Source organism: Pleurodeles waltl, chromosome 1_2 (genome assembly GCF_031143425.1).
Source record: "Pleurodeles waltl isolate 20211129_DDA chromosome 1_2, aPleWal1.hap1.20221129, whole genome shotgun sequence".
Classification (NCBI taxonomy): Eukaryota; Metazoa; Chordata; class Amphibia; order Caudata; family Salamandridae; genus Pleurodeles; species Pleurodeles waltl.
In genome coordinates, this window is record NC_090437.1 from 708,313,466 (window position 1) to 708,335,162 (window position 21,697).

Consider the following 21,697-nt stretch of genomic DNA (forward strand, 5'->3'; position numbering starts at 1 on the left):
TCCGGACCCTGGAACCCTGTCCTTCAGAGAACCGGACCCTGGTGTCCACCTTCTCAAGAACCATGTCATCAAGCACAGGAGATGGAAACGTGCCCAAGGAACCAGAAATATCACCGACGCCAAATGACCCTGCAGACGCAACCATAGAAGAGCTCGGGGAGCAGACCGCAACAATACCTTCTTTACCAAAGCCTGTAGGACACCCAACCGTTTTTCTGACACAGTCACCAACCCAAGAAGAGTCTGAAACCGAGCTCCCAGAAAAACCAGATCCTGGGACGGCACTAAGTCTGACTTCTCCCAATTGATTAAAAACCCGTGGTTTTGCAGGACCCCCAGAACATGGACCACCTGCTTCTGCAAAAGGTCTCGTGATTGGGCATGAATCAAAATGTCGTCTAGATAAGGATGCAGAAATACCCCTTCTGAATGAAGCAAAGCCACTAGAGGAGCCAGCACCTTTGTGAAAATTCGAGGAGAAGATTTTAGACCGAAAGGCAGAACGCAAAACTGATAATGGTCCTGACCCACAGCAAACCTCAGGAACTTTTGAGAGGATCTTGCCACCGGTACGTGTAGGTAAGCGTCCTGCAGATCCAGTGACACCAGAAAGTCCCCGTGTCTGACAAATGGAAAAATAGTCTGAATGGACAGCATGCGGAAATGCACTGTCCTGATCCAGGTATTCACCTCCTTTAGATTGAGCACCGGCCGAAATCCCCCTGAAACTTTCTGCACAAGAAACAAGACCTAATAAGTGCCCTGACCCCGTTCGTCTAGCGGAACGTGGGAAATGGCCCCCTTGACCAGTAAGTCCCGCACTCCGTCCAATAATGCTCTTCTCCGTGACCCCTCTGAAGGCAGAGGTGTGGGACGTACCCCTGAATCTGGAGGAACCACCACAAAATCTATGACATAACCATTGGCCACAATGTCTAGTACCCAATGATCGTTTACACTGTCCTTCCAAGCCGAAAGAAAGTGACTCAGTCTTCCCCCAACCGGCCCTCTGCCAGGCCCACAGTGATTGTCAGGACCCCTTCTTGAAACCACCCCGGGTCGCAGGAGCAGACTTCTTAGTTGAAAAACGCGGCTGAAAACGCCGTTTCCTAAATGAAAAGGATTTAGCATCCCTAGTAGGAGAAGATCTGGAATGTTTCTTCCACCCTTTACCCGAAGAAGAACCCCCTTTATAAGGTAAGGCATGCTTCCGTTCCTTAAAAGCCTTGGAAAGCATGGATGGCAATTGTTCTCCAAACAAGGTACGACCTTCAAACGGCAGTCTCAACAAGGCCGCCTTTTCCCCTGGATCAGCCTTCCAGGAACGCAACCAGAGGGACCTACGAGCCCCAATCAAAGACCCAGATGCCAGAGCCGAAGTACGGACCACATCCGAAGACACATCAGCCAACAATCTGGCCTGCTGCTCCATACCAGCCAGGAGCTCCGAACATTCCGCCCCTTCCTGTACAGCCACCGCCAGATTATCAAAGTCTTGAACCAATGACTGTGACGCATAAGCAGAATAAATCCCTGCCCTCAGCGCCAGATTCTCCGCAGCAAAAGCCCTCTTAAGACCCGAATCCACTTTACGGTCAGTGGCATCCGTAGGCACACAATCCTCCGGATTGACTGCCGTTTTGCCAATCAGAGTAGCCAAAATAGAGTCCAGGCGTACTGAAGGAGGCAAAACCTCCTCACCCTCAAGTAAGTAAAGTTTCTGAAGGAATCGTGGAACCTGAGCCTTATCCACATCCTTCCACTCACGAAACACCATATCCCTCACAGGTCCCTGAAAAGGCATGGCAAACTTTGAAGGTGTCTTATATTGAGGAAATAAATGAGAATCCGAGTTTGCAGGTTGAAACACCGGGAAACCCAAATTGTCCCGAACATGTGCCATCACTTCCCACATATCTTCTCTGGAAACATATTTCCCCCCAGATGACGTCGATGGGGCCTCATCCTCACTCTCCGATGAGGATTTCCTAGCTGCTACCGATGAGTGCGCACATTTAGACTGACCAGTCCTGGCCACGCCTGCTTGTAGTGCCCTGGTCACCGCCACCTCAATCATATCCTGAACCTCCTCTCTGGACATGAGGGGAGTACCCCTGCCAGGTACCTGTGAGTTCTCAGGAGTAGTAATGCTAGCCTCACCCCCCTCCTCCTCCGAGGAAGAAGAGACAATCCTACGTCTCTTTGCTGGAACTTTAGGCATGGTAAACAAATAATCACTGACTTGAATCCCAAAAAACTACCCTCTATATAGGCACCTGGTCCTCCCCCCAATCAGGGCTCCACCAATCCCTAAAGAGGTCACCTATTTCATCAAATACATAAAAACCACGGGCCGAACGCCCGTCCTACCTGAGAGCATCTCAGAATTGAATTCCCTCGGTTCCCCGCGGCTCCGCGGCGCTGAAACCCGGAAATCAACGTCCCAGCCACAGAGGGCCGGCTGACCCCGTCAGCCGGCCTCCAGGACACGCCTCTCGAGCAACCATGCTGCTCGTTCAAGACGCGCCCCAGCCGTAGCACTCCTCGCGGAGCTCCGCGTCCCGAGGAGTGCCTCCATCGACGACCTCCAGGCCCCGCCGTGCAGGTAAAAAAGGGAAAGAAAACCGTCTAGCGTGGGCTAGACAAAAGAACAGGAGGGGATAAGGGTGGGGGGGGTTTTTGAAAGGGGAAGGGAGGGTCTAGAGGGGAGGCAGGAGGCCTCATTGGTTAAAAGGAAGGCGAGGGAGGGACGGGAGGTAATGCCCTTCACTGTTTCCAGGAGGGGCTCTGTGCTTTCTACAGTCTTCCCTGAACGAGATGTGTACCTGACTCTTGCCACTACATTCAGAGCAGTAAGTACGGATTCTATGTAACTAAGAATTGGAAGGCTAAGAGAACTGCACTGCTAAAAGCATTCTACACAATGCTGCACTTCAAAGAGGGTGCCACAGCACTGCACTGCTTGGCAAGTGTGACATAGCACTGCATTTGTGAATGTTACACCTAGAGCTGCACTCCTATGAGCATTCCATATAGCACTCAACTTCTAATGGCATTCAACATATCACTGCATCTCTAGGAGCATCACGCACAGTGCTGCATTTCTAAGAACGTTCAACATAACCCTTCACTTTGAGGAGCAATCCACATTGAGCCACACTTCTGAGAGCATTGTAATTAGCACTGCAAGGAATGTTCCTCTTAGCTCTGCCCTTCTAGGAAAGTTCCACATGATTCATAGGTTCTTGACTTATAAAGGATGTTTTCTTAGAGGATGTAAGTCTTTCACTTGGTGGCCTCGCCCTATTCAGGCTCTCCCGATGCTTACCATCTATCCTTTTAGGTTCTGTGGTGGCCAGTAGCTTCATTATGTGAGGGCCCCATTGTCTATCCCTCCTTTGAGACCCTTCTCCACCTCTCTTCTCATCCTGTGATCACGTTTTCTCTTTTATATTGACTGTATTCTTCATTTTAAAGGTTATACTATTTGTTTTCCTGTGCTTCTATGTTTCTTTTGTAATGTAAATAACACTAGCCTGGTAAACTATCTTTCAAGTAGATTTGTAATCAAGTTAGAAAGACACAATTTAACAAAGATGCAAGTTAATGGAATGGCCCGCACAAACCAATTGCAAATGTAGGTAAATGTCACAAACAGGGCTCAATAACTATGCTCTACACAGCAAAGAGCATTGTTTTGTGAGCAGTGTTCCCAGACTGGAGCCATCTTCTGTTTGTTTGTCAGGCCATAAATCCAGCCAATATTTGATTTATTTTCAGGTTATAAACCATATAGTCACTATCTGAAATATTTTTTACATAACGCAGTTGATTATCGAGAAATTTGACGGAAAATTTTCCATTGCCTGTATTGCTTGCCATTCTGTGCTCTTTCAGTGAAGGATTGGCATTTAGTGAAGGGCCCAGATAGCTAGGTCCTTTGAGTTATTTATTTGTGATGAGCGTGACAACATATTTCACCTTCTTTTAAGATGGTGATGTTTAAATGCAAACCAATGACATTATTTTCTACCCATTCTTAATTGTATTGTATCATTTGCGTAGGGCTTGCTACCCCTATCTGGGGACTAGAGCATTTACCCACATGAATAGCAAGGTATAATGTGTAGGGGTGTGGTTTGAAGGGTGTTGTATTTGTTTGGAGCCTATATGGTAAGTATTTTCATATGGTGTGTGATAACCACTGAGGTGCGCGGTGAGAGTATGAGAGATAGAAGCACAAGTTATATTTATAATAAGGACTATCAAGCTTAGCAATATATTTGGAGTGATAGAGTGCGGCCCACAAAGTAGTATAACCAGAGAAGACCAAGCAAACCATAGGGCAACATGCGCCTGGCAGAGATGCTTCTGAATGAGTTAAAGAATAGGAACATGTGACATAAGCAGTAGCCATGCACAACCTTAATAATCTACTTATTTATTAAGAATGGTGTTATTGCCTACTGCTGAATAAATATGCCCTAAGAAGGAGGAAGGAAGTGGAAGAGCAATCAAGGCTGATGACTTGATCAGAAACTACTCAAATTTTGAAAGGCCCAGATTCCACCTACCCCTGCTGGACCGAAGGAAATCAAAATGTTTAGGTTTCCGCCCTTAGCCCCTCTTAAGCTCCTGAAGGCTCTCAAAGGCAGGTGAGCCTTGTTAGGTCATGCTCAGACTCCAGCCACACTGACACTGCAAAATTTCCTCCCAGAACAGCATCACTTTCATGATTATTAGTGTATGACATTTCAGGGTAAAAATGTCGTGCTGAATTGTAGGTTATTATTTCTGTCCTGCTGACCCTTTCCATTATAAATATTTAACCCACAATCTGCTTTTATCAACATTAGAAAAGGAAAGTATGCTGAGCCGGCAGCCACGAAAAATCCCACTACCCCCTACCACATTAAGACTGATCACACTGTTTCGGGCCAGCCTTGCTGAATCTTAGGCAGTTGTTCCAGTCTTGCTGCCCTTTCCCATTGCAAAAAATGACTCACAATCAGAGGAAAGTATGCATGCAGCACACTTCTCTCTACACATGTGTTAGAAATAGGGTGTCTAGTTCGCAGAGGTATTCATCTTTGTCCACATCGGGACCACAATCCTAGTCAGGGTAAGCCACACACAATCCAAATTATCCTGTGCCGACCCTCTGGTAGCTTGGCACTGAGCAGTCAGGCTTAATTTAGAAGGCTGTGTGTAAAGTATTTGTGCAATAAACCATACAGTGACATGGTGAAAACACCACAAAAATACACCAAACAGGTTTAGAAAAATATAAGATGTTTATCTGGTTAAATTAAGGTAAAAAATTATAAGGATTCAATAAGCAGAAGTTGAGAAATCACTTTTGCATGATTAAAAAGAGTCTTGAATCTTAGAAATCAACTGTTGTCCATTGTTTGTACAAAGTACCTGGTTTGCGTCAAAATTACCATGCACGGAGACCGCAGAGGAGGAGATGTGTTGAAAAAGAAGGTGAGCGTCAGATTCTCCAACGCGGCACAGACGATGCGTTGTTTCTTTCCATGCTGCAAGGGTCTGTGCATCGATTTCTGGCACACAGTCTTGGTTCCTCACTGTGATGTGGGATCTTTTGGTGCCCAGGGATGATGAAGAGAAAATCCTGGGCGTGCAGGAAGAAGTCACAGGCGTTGCGTCATTCTGGTAGGCGATGCGTTGAATTTTCTGTCGCACGCCGAGCGCTGCATCAGTTCATCACTTAGGAAGTTAGGCTGCGTCCTTCCGGTTCAGCTGTGCGACAATCCGGTAGGGTTGTACGTTGAATTTTCGGCCGCAAGGCAGACACTGCGTCGATTCTTCACGCGGGAAGTCAGGCTGCATCGTTCCGGTTTGGCTGTGTGGCGATTTTCTCATTGCAAGGCAGGCTGTGCATCATTTCTGGCAGGTTGTGCATCAATTTTCGACACACATGGAGTTTCCTGAAGAGATGAAGTCTTTTTGGCCCTGAGACTTCAAAAAACAGGAGGCAAGCTCAGAGGGCAGCAGAGCAGCAGGTCAACAGCAGGGCAGCAGTCCATCACAGTAAACCAGTCCAGATAAGTCAGTTGGGCAGCCAGGCATTTCTTCTTGACATTTTGCAGGTTTAGGTCCAGAAGTGTCTGATTTGGTGGGGTCAGGGATCCAGTTTATATACCCAAAAATGCCTTTGAAGTGGGGGAGACTTCAAAGAGTGTTTTAGGGTGTACCAGGTCCCCTTTCATCACAGGTCTGTCTGCCAGGGTCCCCATAGGGGGTTTGGCAGTCCATTGTGTGAGGGCAGGCCACTAGCCTTTGAAATGTAAGTGTCAGGCCCTCCACCCTCCCAGCCCAGGAAGACCCATTCAGTATGCAGATGAGTGCAGGTGGGACTGAAAATCCTGTGTTTGTGGTTGTCTGGGTGAAATGCACAAGGAAGCTGTCAACAAGCCCAGCCCAGACGTAGACTGGAGACAGTCTGTAAGGCACAGATGGATTTTAAGTGCAGAGGAATGCTCACTTTCTAAACGTGCCATTTCTAAAACAGGAATATAAATTCCAACTTCACCAATAAGCATGATTTTGTATTACTGTTACCCCTTTCTGATCAGAATCTACCACTCAAACAGTATATGAGGGTAGCCCTAATGCTATCCTATGAAAGGAGCAGGCCACACAGTAGTGTGAGAGACAAATCTAGGAGTTTTCCAATAACAGGACATATAAACCACACATATGCATGTCCTGCTTTTTACCTAAATAGCACCCTGCCCTATGGGTTACCTAGGGCCTACCTTAGGGGTGGATTATATGTAGAAAAAGGGGAGCTTTAGGCTTGGCAAGTACCTTTAATTGCCAAGTCGAAGTGGCAGTGGTTTAGCAACGACAGGCCTGAGACATGGTTAAGGGGCAACTTATGTGGGTGGCACAATCAGTGCTGGAGGCCCACTAATAGCATTTAATTTACAGGCCCTAGGCACCTGTAGTACAATTTACTAGGGACGTACAAGTAAATTAAATATGCCAATTGGGTATGAGACAATGTTACCATGTTTTTAGGGAGAGTACATACACTTTAGCACTGGTTAGCAGTGGTAAAGTGTCCAGAGTCCTAAAGCCAGCAAACATGAGGTCAAAAAAATAAGAGAGGGAAGGGAAAAAGTTTGGGGGCGGCCCTGCAGAGAGGCCATTTCCAACAATGTTATTTATTCAGGAATACACTTGTATTCATTCCTTTGCCTTCATGTCTAAGTAAGTGCTTTGTGCACGTTTATGTGGATGTTTTCATCATTGGGGAAACGTTTGTTTCCATAATTTGACAGATATTGGTGTGGTATGCTCGTGTTAATGGGTGCCAGGGCTCCCTCCAAGGGGGTGCTGGGTGCAATGTAGATGTTAAAGACCACTATTTTTTCTTGCCACAGTTTACATCCTTAGATTGCATGCTAACTGAAAAAGCCCCCTCCCACTATGGTCCTAAAATCGTGCATGATAATTTGACCTTGGCTTTAGATAAGCAATTGTTCTCTCTTATTTCTGTTGAGTGAACCTCTCCTTACCCTCTATTCTCTGCAATCCTTGCTTTCTCTAAGTGTGGCTTTCTCCAAGTTGCATGCCTGTCTGCCTTACTTTCTATTATTTCATTCTGCTAATTGTCACACCAGCCTTACAGACCACAGCAATATCTAACAATACCGAACAATACCTAATCTTGTCTAGTCTATCTGGGCATCCCTTCAGTCATTTGCATGAACTCACACTAATGATCACACCTGACTCCTACTAATTAAAACTACTGCAGAAATTGGAGTGGTTTAATTGAGAGTGCCATTGTAATTCAAATAACCAACAACACTGGACTAACCACTAAAATTGAGTTCCAGAGAAGAGAGCTTCCTGCTACAGCACTTCACTGCCTCGTCAGAAGTAGTAAGTGCTATATAAATGCAATAGATCCAATAGTTAAACCACTGATGTGCAATGTATGAGCAAAATCTGAATCTTCAGCAAGTACACACCCCATCAAGCATCATAATAATCAGATAGCACTCAGCAGCAAGAGGCCACGGAAATAGCAGATGTGGCACAATAAATAGTACATAACAGTAAAACTGACATTCTGTTCTGCTGCATTTAGGCCTCCTTGAACTCACTTCCGTGCAGCTTCTAGTATTAACTCACATTGGCGCACAAAATAAACGGTTTGAACATACATTGACTTAAAGAACAGCAGGACATATGTTCGTAGTCAATACACGCAGAAAATAGACTTCATTTAAAGTGGTACACCTTCCTCACCAAGGACACACGTTTGCTGGATAATAACAGAAAGTGATACATTTACTGTGTAAGATTGAATAGCACGAAAGAGCTGATCCGTCCAGAGAGGTCTATTCTCCACACATCATTAATCAGCGTAAAAACGAGATTCTTTGTCTGGAATGTCCAACTATTCAGATGAAGTGCGGACACTGCACAGCGTAATGTGCTGGTCACGGGGTCCCTGGAGGCCCGCGAGAATAAAGATAAGATCTGACTTGTAAGGCTTTGAGAAAGAACAGCAGGTGTGTATGTACCAAAAAAGGGGCTTGACGAGCTTCCAGGACTGAATTTTTACAGAGTGATGAATGAGCCAGAGATTGTAGCCGCATTTAATGTAATACTAATGTATCACATACACGAACACACCACACAGACACGGTTCCTAGTTCTACTTTCGTGAGAAACTTTACAAGTACTCTGAAAAACCCATAACCTATAAAAACTGCAAGCTTAAATGAGTAAATCAGCTACACACCCCCCCCATGTTCTCCAACTCCTCAACACCAACAAAAGACTGAAGTGGGCATTTATAGGAAGATCCAGTCGGAAGTCAAATAGTGGACTTAGCTAATAATTCTTCTGTGTGCCTCAAGCACTTATGTTCCACAAACAGACAACTACATCAACAGATTTTTCTTTTCATTGGCAATTATTTTCTCTTCACCCCGTTTATTTTTCTTTGAATACCCTTTTCACAAATGGGGAAAAAGGATTTAGTGCTATACTTTTTTCTTACATATTTGATTGGAATGTGTTCATTTGGAGTGTGCTTGTCATCATATCAACCACTTACATCCTTTTGCAAAACTACTTCGTAATTAGGAATCTTCCACTCAAATTCCCTAGGAACCTTATCAGACTTGGGAAAACATATTCAGATTCTGCAAACCGACATGTTCCTAATAGTTAACGGCCTACGGCTAATATATATGTCTTTCTAAGAATCCCCGTGTCCCTCACAGCTCCCGATCAAGAGCATGCTTATGCATGCCACACCGAACCCCACCGCCCCTCTCCTCCTGCCTCGATCCTGGTGCAGTAGCCTATCCACGACAGAACACATGCAGAGGGGGGCCTTCTAATTGAACTGTTTAAGAAAAAGGGAAGGTGCTTTTAAAACACAAGCGCAGTTTGAAAGCATGTGGATGATACAGAACTGATATGAGATTTGAAGGAGAGATCTGCGTCAGACTGCGTTTTAACATTTACCAACAGCGCCAGTGCGGTGTTCAATGAAAGAGACCACATGGAGCCCTGGTAGCAGCGCTCCTTTTTCCCCAGTGAGCAGTGATTCCATCTAATTCCCTTTAGTTTAAGAAAGCTGTTTCTCATCCATTTGCATGGGATAAGGGAGCACGATCAAACAATCGAATCACCAGAGCCAGTGGTTTGATAAAGATGTTGAACAAACTGGGGATCCGAGCAGACCCTGGAGGTACCATACAATGCCACACACGCTGCCAGAGCAGTCGAGTGACCAGTGTACCCAGTAGAATTAATCTACCAGGAATGAGGCAAAGCAGGAGGGCAGTGTTCAAGTAACCCCTGCCTCATCCACAGTATGTCGTGGTGGGCAATATGTCTTAGAGAATTACATCAGCCTTCTCACCTCATCACCCACAATAGTCCTTCGCTCATTTGGTGCTATTTCAAAAGGAGTTTCAGTCGTTCTACTCAGGCAGAAACTTAACTACCAAAGATGAAGCCAAGTGACTTTCTTCTAAGCATGGTGAGATTTGCTTCCCAACACTTTTCTTGCAACTTCATGAAACTGAGCAAGATGATCAGGTTGTTAGGTATCTGAGGTGGAACTGCACTGCAAGTCCTTTTTGAGTTTAGGTGTGATAATTCCATTGTGCCAGTATCACCCGTATTGATGGTAATAATGTATTTAAAATGCTGAGTAATAGCTGGCACTACTGTATGGAAAACTGGAAGTGGGTTTGTAGTATTTGGCAACCCACATGTATCTCTCAGTTGGATATGCTACCTTTCTCAATGATGTTGTAAAAAAAGATGAAGCAACAAATAGGTGCACAAAGTGGGGGGGTTTGTGGGACCAACGAGGTAGCTGATGCAAATATTTTTTACACTGATAAATCTTTTAAATTCTTGTAATAAGGAATATTATTAATTGATCACCAAATTATTGGGAGACTTGTGCTGTATTGTTCTTGCAGGTGGCTTTTCGGAAAGGTTGTCAGTACTTAGAAGAGTTCTCTGCTCAAGAGCAAAAAGCGTTTATGATAATCTGCTTTTGCCTGGAAAAGAAAAAAAATAAGTATGCAATTGTATTTTTGTATTAGGAAGGATCCTCAGTAAATTAGAAACTAATTTCTCAGTTCTTTTCCCTACGTCTATCACTCTTGCTCTCCTAATTCAAATCGATGCAATTAAATAGTGCTTTACTTGCATTACCAATCTATTTGTACATTTTGCCAATGCTTTGCAGGTTCCCAGTCATCACAATAAAGTTCCTTTGACATTTGAGTTTGTCACATGCTTCCTCTTCTCCCATTATTAGTTCCTCTCTGAGGCTTTACCAGAGCTTCTGTTCATATTACAGCGTTGTGAAGTAAGTGATCTAGTAGTTGGAGTTTGGACAATAGTAGTTTGTTGTGAGGAAGCTTTTGTGTGTTTTTAACCAGACGTGTGTTATTATTAGTTGTCTGAATTTGATTTCACACGTGCATATACACAGAGCTCTTGCAATTGAAGAAAAGTATTACCATGTGTTTAAATGTGTTTTCTGGCTTACACTATAATTAAATGGATGCTGCATCACAATTTTCATTCTGTGTTTATATTTTCTCACACAACAACACATGTAGCAAGAGTGCGAACTGTTTATTTCTCTGATATGTTGTTGTTGAAGAACTTGCTGGAGGAAGCCTTCCTCTACATATCAAGGCTCTTCCGGCTTACACTCTGTATTGCATTCATTCACAGTTGATTTCTGTTGCTCTAGTTTGTTCTGACACCTCTGGATGATGTTAGGTCAGAAGGAGTGAATCAAAATACATGTACTGAGTTAATGTTAATATTCTAGGGCCATGTGATATTTCCGATATGTGAACTGCGATTTGTTAAAACAGTGTTCACACCATGCAGACAGTGCAGTTTCACTGATTTGCTATATTGAAAATGGCTATATAAACCCCTGAATTTGGGGGTGAGTCACACTCTTCCTAGAGCCTTTAAAGAGACTGCCCGAAAGAGAGTGCCTGCTTTTCTATGGATTTAACTCCCAGCGCTGTTTGAATCTTGTCTCTAGGGATCATATTACCTCATAGGCTTGTTGGCTTCAGAGCCACAACAGTAGATCTGTTGTTCTATGGGTCAAAATGCCCATTATGTTCTTGTACTTTTGTGTTCACTGAACACAAAGAATCCTATGAAGAGTTATTTAACAAAACATTGGGCTGGCTTGTCAAATACAAAGATTTTCCTTTGGCTCAGGCCTCTAATATACTTTTCATTAGAGGGGTTGCCTGGGTAGGACCTAGTAGGGTTGATCGTGAAGGGGATTGCGTTATTGTCAACTTTAGGCTTCCATCATCAGCTTAATCTGTGCTCTCTAGAAAAGTACGCAACCACCTTGAGGCACATAGTAACATTGAGTCCCTTTCTTTGGGGTATTTTTAGGACTTCTGCTTGACATCCTGGTATCACACCCAGACAGTCACAGCAGTCCCCATCTTCTGTGTTCAACCCATTCCCTTTCTGCCTAGAGGTGGTGATATTTTTACAATGCCCACCTACAAATGGTTTGAATCCCTAGAAGATGTAGATTGACTTTCGGAAGATGAGTTGCAACCAATGCTAACTAAAGAGCTAAGTCCTTCTAGTCCCGCTAGTACCTTCTCTTCCACAGATCACTCGGTGGTGATAGCTCTGACCCTTTGGATCCCTGTAATATGGCCCTTGATTTACAATTCCTTACAGCAGAGCAACAAATTCTGTACCAAACACCCCTATAAAGCTAATTTTGTGGAACATAGCGGGCTTTGGTCCAAAAATGGTAGACCCAAAGTGGTGCGAATTCATAAATGACTATGACATTTGTTTGTTTCAGGAAACCTGGGCACTGAAGCCCATGCATTTTCCTGGTCATGTTATTTGTGCTAAGGCGACAATTTCATCAGGGCTGGGTAGACCCTCGTGGGGCCTTATGATATGGGTGAAATCTGCCATAACAGGCTAGATAAGGGAGGTTGAGGTTGATTCACCTGTCCTGCTTTGTGTTAGTCTTCTTGTCTCTGGCGAAGTGACATATTTTATTTATTATGTATATTCAAGGTCGACCGGAGTTATATTGGATTCAAACGTTTTAGACATATGAAAGCCCATGTGTCTTCCATTCCTGCAACAGCAAGGACGCTAGTTGGTGGTGATTTTCATTGCCAGTTTGAACCTCTCAGTGTTGATAGTTGGTCTCCCCTGGTTGAAGAGGATACTGCCTGGCATATACCAAAGCTAGGAATTGCGCCCATTAATAAATGGTCAACCGTAGCGCTTCAAATCAATGCTCTCACTCTGAATCAGGGAATCTGGGCATGTAAGGGGAGAACTATCTCTGATAAATTAGGAGCACATGCTACATTTTTCTGATTCCAGATGTTCCAGATTACACTTAGGTCGCTTATATTTGGTTTCTATAGACCTCTATTTAGCCTTTGATCTAGTCCCTAGAGAGACCCTGTGGAAGGTTATTGCTTCTATTGGGGCACTGAAGCATTTATTAGAAATCTTAGTGATGCTCCAAATCAAATCAAATCAAATCAAATCAAATCAAATCAAATCAAATCAAATCATTAACATTTATAAAGCGCGCTACTCACCCGTGCGGGTCTCAAGGTGCTAGGGGAAAGGGGGGGTTACTGCTGCTCGAAAAGCCAGGTTTTTAGGAGTCTCCGGAATGCGGAGTGGTCCTGGGTGGTCCTGAGGCTGGTGGGGAGGGAGTTCCAGGTCTTGGCCGCCAGGAAGGAGAAAGATCTCCCACCCGCCGTGGAGCGGCGGATGCGAGGGACGGCAGCGAGCGCGAGGCTGATAACTACACACAAGTGATCTGTTGCAGCGCAGATTAACTGAATAATTCCTTCCATGGGAACCTAGAGGTTAGGCAGAAGTGCTTCCTAACGGCAACGCTATGTTTGCTGTACATTAATGTCCTTGTTGAGGACATATACCTGTGCGACAATGACGCACCAAAGCTGGTAAATCGGAGGATTCGCACACTTATGTGTGCAGATGATACTCTTCTTCTCTCCAAAACACCAATGGTTCTAAGGAGACTTTTGACTTGTTTTGAAAGTTTCTGCAAAGAAAGACGTCTAGAGATCAACGCTGGAGAAGAATATGGCACACCCCTGAGATCCCTGAGGTCTAGAGGAAATTTTCTCCCTAGCTGGCTCCAGCAAAATCCTATGGATAAAGAACATTAAGGCCATTTTGTCGGCAATTAGGCTGGAGAGTTTGTGGAGCTTTCCAGGGGAAGCCAGGCCCACAACCAAGTCAGTGATTAAACATGCATATTGGCAATCTAAAGTCTCTGCCTTCTTCTCAAAGATGGGATATGGGCCCTTAACAGAAGCTTTTTTAATTATTAAAGATTCATATAGGTGGGAGTACTTTCTGAATGAAATAGAACTGCCCCTAGCTAGATGGCTATATTCACAGTTTCGTCATGGAATGCTGCCATTGGGCTCTTTCACTGAAAATTGGGCATATTCCAAGGGGCCTCTGTGCCCCATTGTCCAATGTGTGGCTACTGAGAATAAATATTTGGGCATGTTCTGTTTTTCTGTCCAGTGTTTAAAAACTGTAGGAGAAAATGGATACTCCTCTTGTGTCGAAACCTGGGAGTCAGTGGCTACAAAGAGACCGCCAGGATTTTAAGATTAAATGTCAGTCGCACAATTAGTTACTCTGTAAACATATTTTTACTGGGAATGTGTAGATTAACTCATAGAATGTGGGCTGGTCTTGTAGCTAAAGGTGGGGCTTTAGTTTTATAAAATACAGGCTCCCATTCATGAATGAACAATGAATTTGCCTTCTGACTCCTACCGAGTCCCTTGATCCTATACTAAGTCGAGGGGAAGTTTTTATTGTACTACTGTCTTTGGTGATATCTCCTTACTAAGAATTACAGGGCAGTAATATCTATGTGTGTGTCACTTTGTTATGTTGTGTCTGATTTCTATGATTGTGATGTTTTACACCATGATTCCTTCTATTGATTGATTGGGAGTCTGTATTTTATTCGTCTTATTGAGGATTTGGGTTTTATCTTTTTGTCTTATTTTCATAACTGCCTTAGGTGTTTCATCTGTTGATTTTTAATGTTTTTATCTGTGATTAAATTTTTTTATTTGTGTGCTTTTATGACCATGTGCCAAAATAAAGCTTATTTTGACTTTGGTATTTGTAATGATTTAAATTAATCAAACAATATAATAAATCGCTCAAATCAATTCTATCACCTCATAGACTTTGAGGTTAACAGCATCCCCAATCTGCGCAAACTGCGCGTGTCAGGGTCATGCAGATTTTCTAGGTAACAGTGTGCTCACAGTTTTGGTGTCCTGGGTGGGATAAATATATAAGAGATCTCAATTGAAGTAATTTTAGTCCCTGGTCTGGATTTTGCCTACACTCCTCAAGAGTCCATAACCTGGATTATTTGTGGTGTTCCAGTGCTGTCCCTGACATAAATTGTGAGTATAAATAGGGTTGAATGAAATTGGAGTGAATGGGAGTGATGTTAGAATGTTACTGATGCATTGTGGGATTCGTAGTTGGAGAGTGTGGATTTATGTTGAGGTGTTACTTGTTATACAACATGTGAGATTTTTCATTGTTAATTTGTGGTTCAGTTGTATTTATAGTGATTTTCATTTATTCGTCATGTTTGTGAATTGTGTAGATGAAAATTAAAATTAGTTTTATTATATAGTTAGCTAAGGTGAGCAGATTCATCAAAGTCCTAGATGTGAAGTTATATGGTTCAACTTGCTCCTTATTCACTCTCAACTTCTGGGTTTTTCTGTATTATTAACATTTTCTTATAGGTTGCATGTGTCTAATCCAAACTGGTATTTATTTGCTTTCCTGGTACACAGGAGTAAATACATTGACATAGGGTGAACCATTGCTGTATGGGAATCTGCTTAAGTATGAATTGTTTTGATTAACAAGTGCTACATAGGTACTAATTCTGTTTCTATCAAATTTGAGATTGTATTCAATGTTCTTTATTGTTCTTTAGTTCCTTTCGCTCTCTTATTAGGATTAAACAGACAAGATGTTTTTGTTTCTTTTTATATGTGTGGTGGCGAAGAGCAATGTGTTGATTTCCATTCATGGAGAAGTCGTGCTGCAGTTGGCTGACTGATGCTGAGAGACTTGCTGTGATTGGTGAGACTTTGACAAGTAGTGCTGTCTTTCGCTAGCTGCTGATTTAGGTTTTGTTGTAAGTGGTTGACCTTTAGGATAGCTGTGCTGGGATTGCTTGGTTGTTTGTTAATTTATTTGGGGGAGTTTTTGAATTATTTTGAGTGAGAATAATGAGTGCAGTAATGAAAAATCCTAATGCTTCTAGTGTTTTTATTATGGTTGGTGGAAAGATTTCTACCACATGTTCTTGCATTCAAAATGCTGACTGATGTCAGCGTTTATACATGTGTGGTTAAAAGACTGGAATGCGTTCACTTCTGAGAAAAGAACAAGCAATTTCCCTTAGAAGGCACTTTAATACTAGAAAGCTTGAATTCTCAAGACATGCAGTATGTGAGAGAAAGTCACAACTTGTACCTACACAGTTTGAAGACTTAAATCAAATTGAAAGAATGGTCATAAAAAAGAAGAGAAAGAAAATAAGAAAGTGCATTAGAAATTCAACAAGCCAATGGTTAGAATCTAAGTAGGGCATACAGAAAAGGTGTGGAGAGAAGATGCAATGCAAGATGGCAAGGTATTCCTTGTGATAGTTAATAAAGTAGACAAATAATTGGTAATTATAAGATTGAAAATTGAAAAGGAGATGAAGAAAGTGATTCAGATGAGGAGAATAATTTCTTGAATGACCGAATAAATAGCAGACCTCCTCCTCACAAAAAAGGTGCACAGATACAGGGGCAAAGGTCTTCAGTACCTGTTCTGAGTGTGGTTGAACCAGGAATGAGTACACATGAAATAACAGTGCTTGTGCAAGTGTTCCTCCTGAGAGTGCATTGTTAGATTTGCCTGGACCTAATGGGATTGTAGCTGCTATGGATACAGTGGTCTATATTATTGAAGCTATAGCTGCTACACCACTAAGAAGAGTATTGCTAATTTAAAAATTGAATTTGGGGAAATATTGCAAAGTACAATAGAGACAAAAGACTGCTTGTGTTTAATTCTGATGAACTGAAATATTTGAATAAAGAAGCAGTGAGGTGTGTGAATGAGGCTCACAATAATCTTGAAGATTTGGTAGAAGAAATTTGAGTTGATTTATAGAAAAAAGGAGTTTTCTAAAAAAGTGTAAAATGGAATTGAGTGAGGAAGAAATGGAAAACATGGGTCTCTTGACTCTGTGACTTCACATCAAAGACTAAGTGGACTGCATAGAAGACTGGAGTGATTTCAGAAAATACAGACACAAGTGGAAGAAGGAAGGTAGCTCTAAAAAGTAAAGGTTTGATATAGAAAGGAAAGCAAATATGTTCATGATTGAGCCTGAAACAGAACTGGTTTTGGCAGAGTTTTCTTTGCAAAACGGGCTTAGAGGGAATTATCCTTGGTTGAAGGGTGATCTCTACACTTTTACAATACGTTTTTCAAAACTGAGGGAGGACCCAGACAATTGGTATATAGATGTTAACATGTTAGTGACTATTTCAGAAGTGCTTTAGGTAGATCTGAATATATTGTTAGAGATTGTCACTTCTTACATTTTGTGGACAAAATGCAAAGCGGCTGTTGTGTTGCAGATACAGGAACTGGAGAGAGTTTAGACTAATAATGCCCCAGCTGCTCTTGATATGAAGAAATCAGTTATAGAACATTTGAAAAAGAAGGTGCTAGAAAAAGAGGTGAATTGGGCAAACATAATGAGAGCACACAAGAGCTGAAGAAGTCAGTGCATGCATATTGCCAAAGGCATACACAGATCTATATAGTAAGTACAGTGGAGTCAAAGATCTAGAAAGAGAGGGCATTGGTGGATTCCCATTCGCTTTCATTTTGGGTTTGCGTTCAGAACTTAGCTCACACATTCAGCAGAGTGTGATGTGCTGGCAGACCAACAGTATAGATGAGATACTCAAGTATGCCAAATACTGTAGTGACTGTTTCAATGTCAGGCAGAAACATGTTAAGGAAAAGTTGATGACTGCGCAGACGAAACAGATTTAGAGAAGTGCTAAAAATCAGATAATGAATTCAGATATGGATTTCGGGCAGCCTGAAGTTTTTTGTGGTAAGTGGGACGCAAGGTATGCAAGGAGCTGGAGCAAGGAGTGATATTATGATAGTACAAGCCGCAGCTAGGGATAGGGGGTGTGTGAATAACTGCAGAAAATGTAAATGACAATATGTTGAATAAGAACACTGTTTGTCATTTCTGTGGTAACATTGACCATTGCAAGTATGAAAACGGAACCCAGATAGAACCCAAAATGATTTTGTTCCCCAGATGCACCAGAATGCAAATCATTCAGGAATAGTAAACTATGTCCCAGTCCAACAGACTCCTATGTGAAATGAACAAAATCAAGCGAACTTCCATACAAATATGCCTGTAGCTCCACTATAGCAGTAAGACAGGAGAAATAAAATGCTGACAGAACTCATTGATTCGGGCTAATGATTTTCCTCAGTTTTCACCAAATGTGACAAATTCACAATGATGGTGCCTGAGGGGGAGGAGGATTGCATGCTTGATGCAGTCCTGGAGGTAGACCATACTGGCCCATACATTGATGGTGTGGTAAATAGCCACTTCGTATAATTTCTAATCGATAATGGTGCTACTCGCTCCATGATTCATTCTATGAAGCTTACAAAATTACATGTAGCAGAAAAAGAAGTCCAAGTTGTAGCAATAAGTGCTAAACAGGTTTCTACCAAATGTGCCATTTAAAATAGGGTCCATGGAAAACAACCACCAATTAATAGTGCATGATTCAAGTACTGTTAATTTACTTGCCAGAGAAATGCTTTGCAAAATAAATTGTGTGATTTATTATACACCGGATGGTGTTGCAATTGAAACTCAAGATGAGGATTCAAGGTATCATTATGAGTCTGGTGGTCTACTGACCACCAGACTCATGGTGGCAGTTGGACTGCAGCCAATGCAGCAGTCCGAGAGCCACATTTGGACCATGTTAATTGACCCCTGGCCAGCACCGTTGCACTGTTGCAATGTGCTCCCTAAACTGAGGTTTCGCCCACTGACCCAGCAGGAAACTCGTAATGGGCACTGGCAGCAAATCACCCATCGGAACTTCGGCAGACGGGCTTTTCCATCCGCTGAAGTCATAGTGAGTCCCTCAGTGTTTAAAATTTAATCACAGTTCAGTTGTTTCCAATTCTTATTACAGATGTCCTGCCTCTTGATTTAGGACACACAGTGAAAGAAGAGTTATGGGATTTAACAGACAAAAGAGAGGATTAATGGTGAGTGCGTAACTAATTAACCCTCATGTCAAACCACACACTGTTTATCCTAGAACTTGACAATACACACTTTATGAAAAGCAGAAGAGGGAATGAGTCTTATCACAGAGAACATGTTAAAGCAGAGTATTTCACACAAGGTGCTTGGTAGCCTATGCAATTCTCATGTGATGGGTATTAAAAAACCAAGTGAAAAGTGGAGAGTAGTGCACGATCTTAGAAAAATAAACAAAATTCTAGTCTTATGTTATCCGGTGGTACTAAATCCTACTGTAATCTTATTCCAAATTCATGCAGAAAGGTATACAGTCATAGACCTATGCCACACATTCTTTTCAATTCTTCTTCATGAGGATAGCCAATGCCTTTTCACTTCTTGATTCCTCAATAAAGTCCCCATTTGATGTAGAATCCCACAGGGGTACACAGAGAGTCCCTTAAAATGTGGTCAAAATTTTAAGAAAGAGTTGGAAAGTTTACAACTGCCCATTAACTCAGTGCTAGTGCAATACATTGATGACCTATTGGTGGCATCAAAGACAAAAAACAACTTCAAGTTGGATACAATTGTGCGCTGACAATAGCCAGAAGGTTTCACCTACAAATATGTAATACTGTAAAAAAGAAGTGATTCATCTTGGACATCATGTTGAGAAATGAGCAGATGCCAAAAAAAATTGTTTCTTTAATCCTCAAAATTAATCCCCAAACTCCCCAAAGGCAAATGAGGATGTTGTTGGGGATGGTTTGCCACTGTTGCTAGTTAATTCAAAAATTTTCCCTGATTGCGAAAGCTTTACTAAGCTTTACTCGTAGTGACGTAGAGAATCCTGTGCATTTAATGGCTAATACATGAAAGCCTTTCAAGAGCTCAGAGAAATTCTTTGTAGTAGACTCGCTCTGTTTGCTTTACTGTCATGAAAAAGAAGGGCGTGCAATCTCATTATTAGTTCAAAATTATGATGAGGTAAAGCGGACTTACACTTACTTTACTAGTACCTTAGACCAAGTAGCTATAGCTCTTCACAGTTGTTTGAAGTCCGTAGCAGCAGTTTGCCTGGCAATAGAACAGAGTGAAGAAATCGTTATAGGTCACGCTTTCATTATATTAGTGACACATTCAGGCAAAATTATGCTGACTCATACTCACACTCAGCATCTCAAAAACCTCAAAATCTCAGACCACGACAACTGCCAATGCGAAGTTACAGCAGCTACCTTCCAGGACACCCGACCTGCCATGATTGTCCGCATACGCTGAGCCTCCTCATCGCGGTCTCCTCCAACCTGTGAGTAACTTTTCACACTAGACTTAGAAGGTAACTTTTCAGCTGGACTTACCTGGTCCCTGTATCTGACCTCACCTCCATCACAGTTGGCCTGAACTTGCGACTTTCCCCTGATCTAGGAAGACCTGATGACCGCAAGATGCTCTTTGTGCTTTTAGGTGCTATTGTCACAAAAAACTTTAATAGTGCATATCTCCAGTTCTACTGATTGGATTTTTGTTATTCTGTTATCATTCAAATTATTGAAATATACTTATTATTCTAAATTGGTTTGGGATTTGTTGTGTATTTTGTTTTCACTTTATTACTGCTTTTGTGCTGCATAAATACTTTACACATTGCCTCTAAGTTACTGATCCCTTAGTTCTGGTGTTGGTGTCCAGAGGAAAAAAAAAGCGCCGGCTCCAGTACTTGTTTTGAATAGATCCCCTGGGTAGGTGAGGTCCCAGGTGCAATTTTTAAAAAAGAAGGGGAAGGCACTGGTCCCCCCTCCTAAGGCTTACTGAGCCCTGGGGACCTCCACATTCCTGGGGTGATTATGGCAAAAAATGCAGAAGGGCCATGCAGCCTGCCGTGCCTTGTTGACCACCACCTCCCCGGGGCAAAATCATTATTCGGTATAAGGAAGGTATGTATAGCCTCCCCCGCAGCTCCAGGGACCGCCATCTCCTTGGACCAATTTGTTGCAAATAAGGGGGGTTGTTCTGCCCCCCGCAGCCTCAGGGACCACCACCCCAGGGAACCACCACTTCCTCAGGGCTAAGTTAAAATGTTTGAGGGGTACCACGTGGGCCCGCTCATGGAGCCAATAATGGCCCTGGGGACCACCACTCCCCAGGGCCAGCTCCTGCTGTGTCCCAGGGTGTCAACCCCAGGACATAGCTGTTTGCGCTGATTTGGTGGATGCTTTGACAGCTCCCGCCAAGTCAGACCAAACACTCTGCTTCCAGCAGGCGAGAGCTGGTAAAGTGTTCTCACCTGCTGGTAGCAGAGATATTGGTGGTCATTCCAACCTCGGCGGTAAAAGGCGCTTACCGCCGTTCAGAAGACCGCCATAACACCGCCGAGGCTGCGGTAAACCGCCACGGTCATTCTGACCCACAACAGGCAAACCGCCAAAATACAGACATCCACAAAAGTCCGCCACACCAAAGGGCAGAGGGAAACTGGCGATGAGCAAACCTCCACCGTCACGCCAACAGAAATACGCCCACACTATCACGACACACGAATCCACGCTGCGGTCTTTCAACCGCGGTATTCCATTGGGGGTACACACCGCCGCGCTCAAAATACACACACACTTACAAAACACAACCACATTGGACAATTCAAAATACACGCACCTGAGACACATACACACACCACTCCCACACACCCAATTAAATATAAAACACACACCCACATCACCCACAAACCTCCACTCCTAG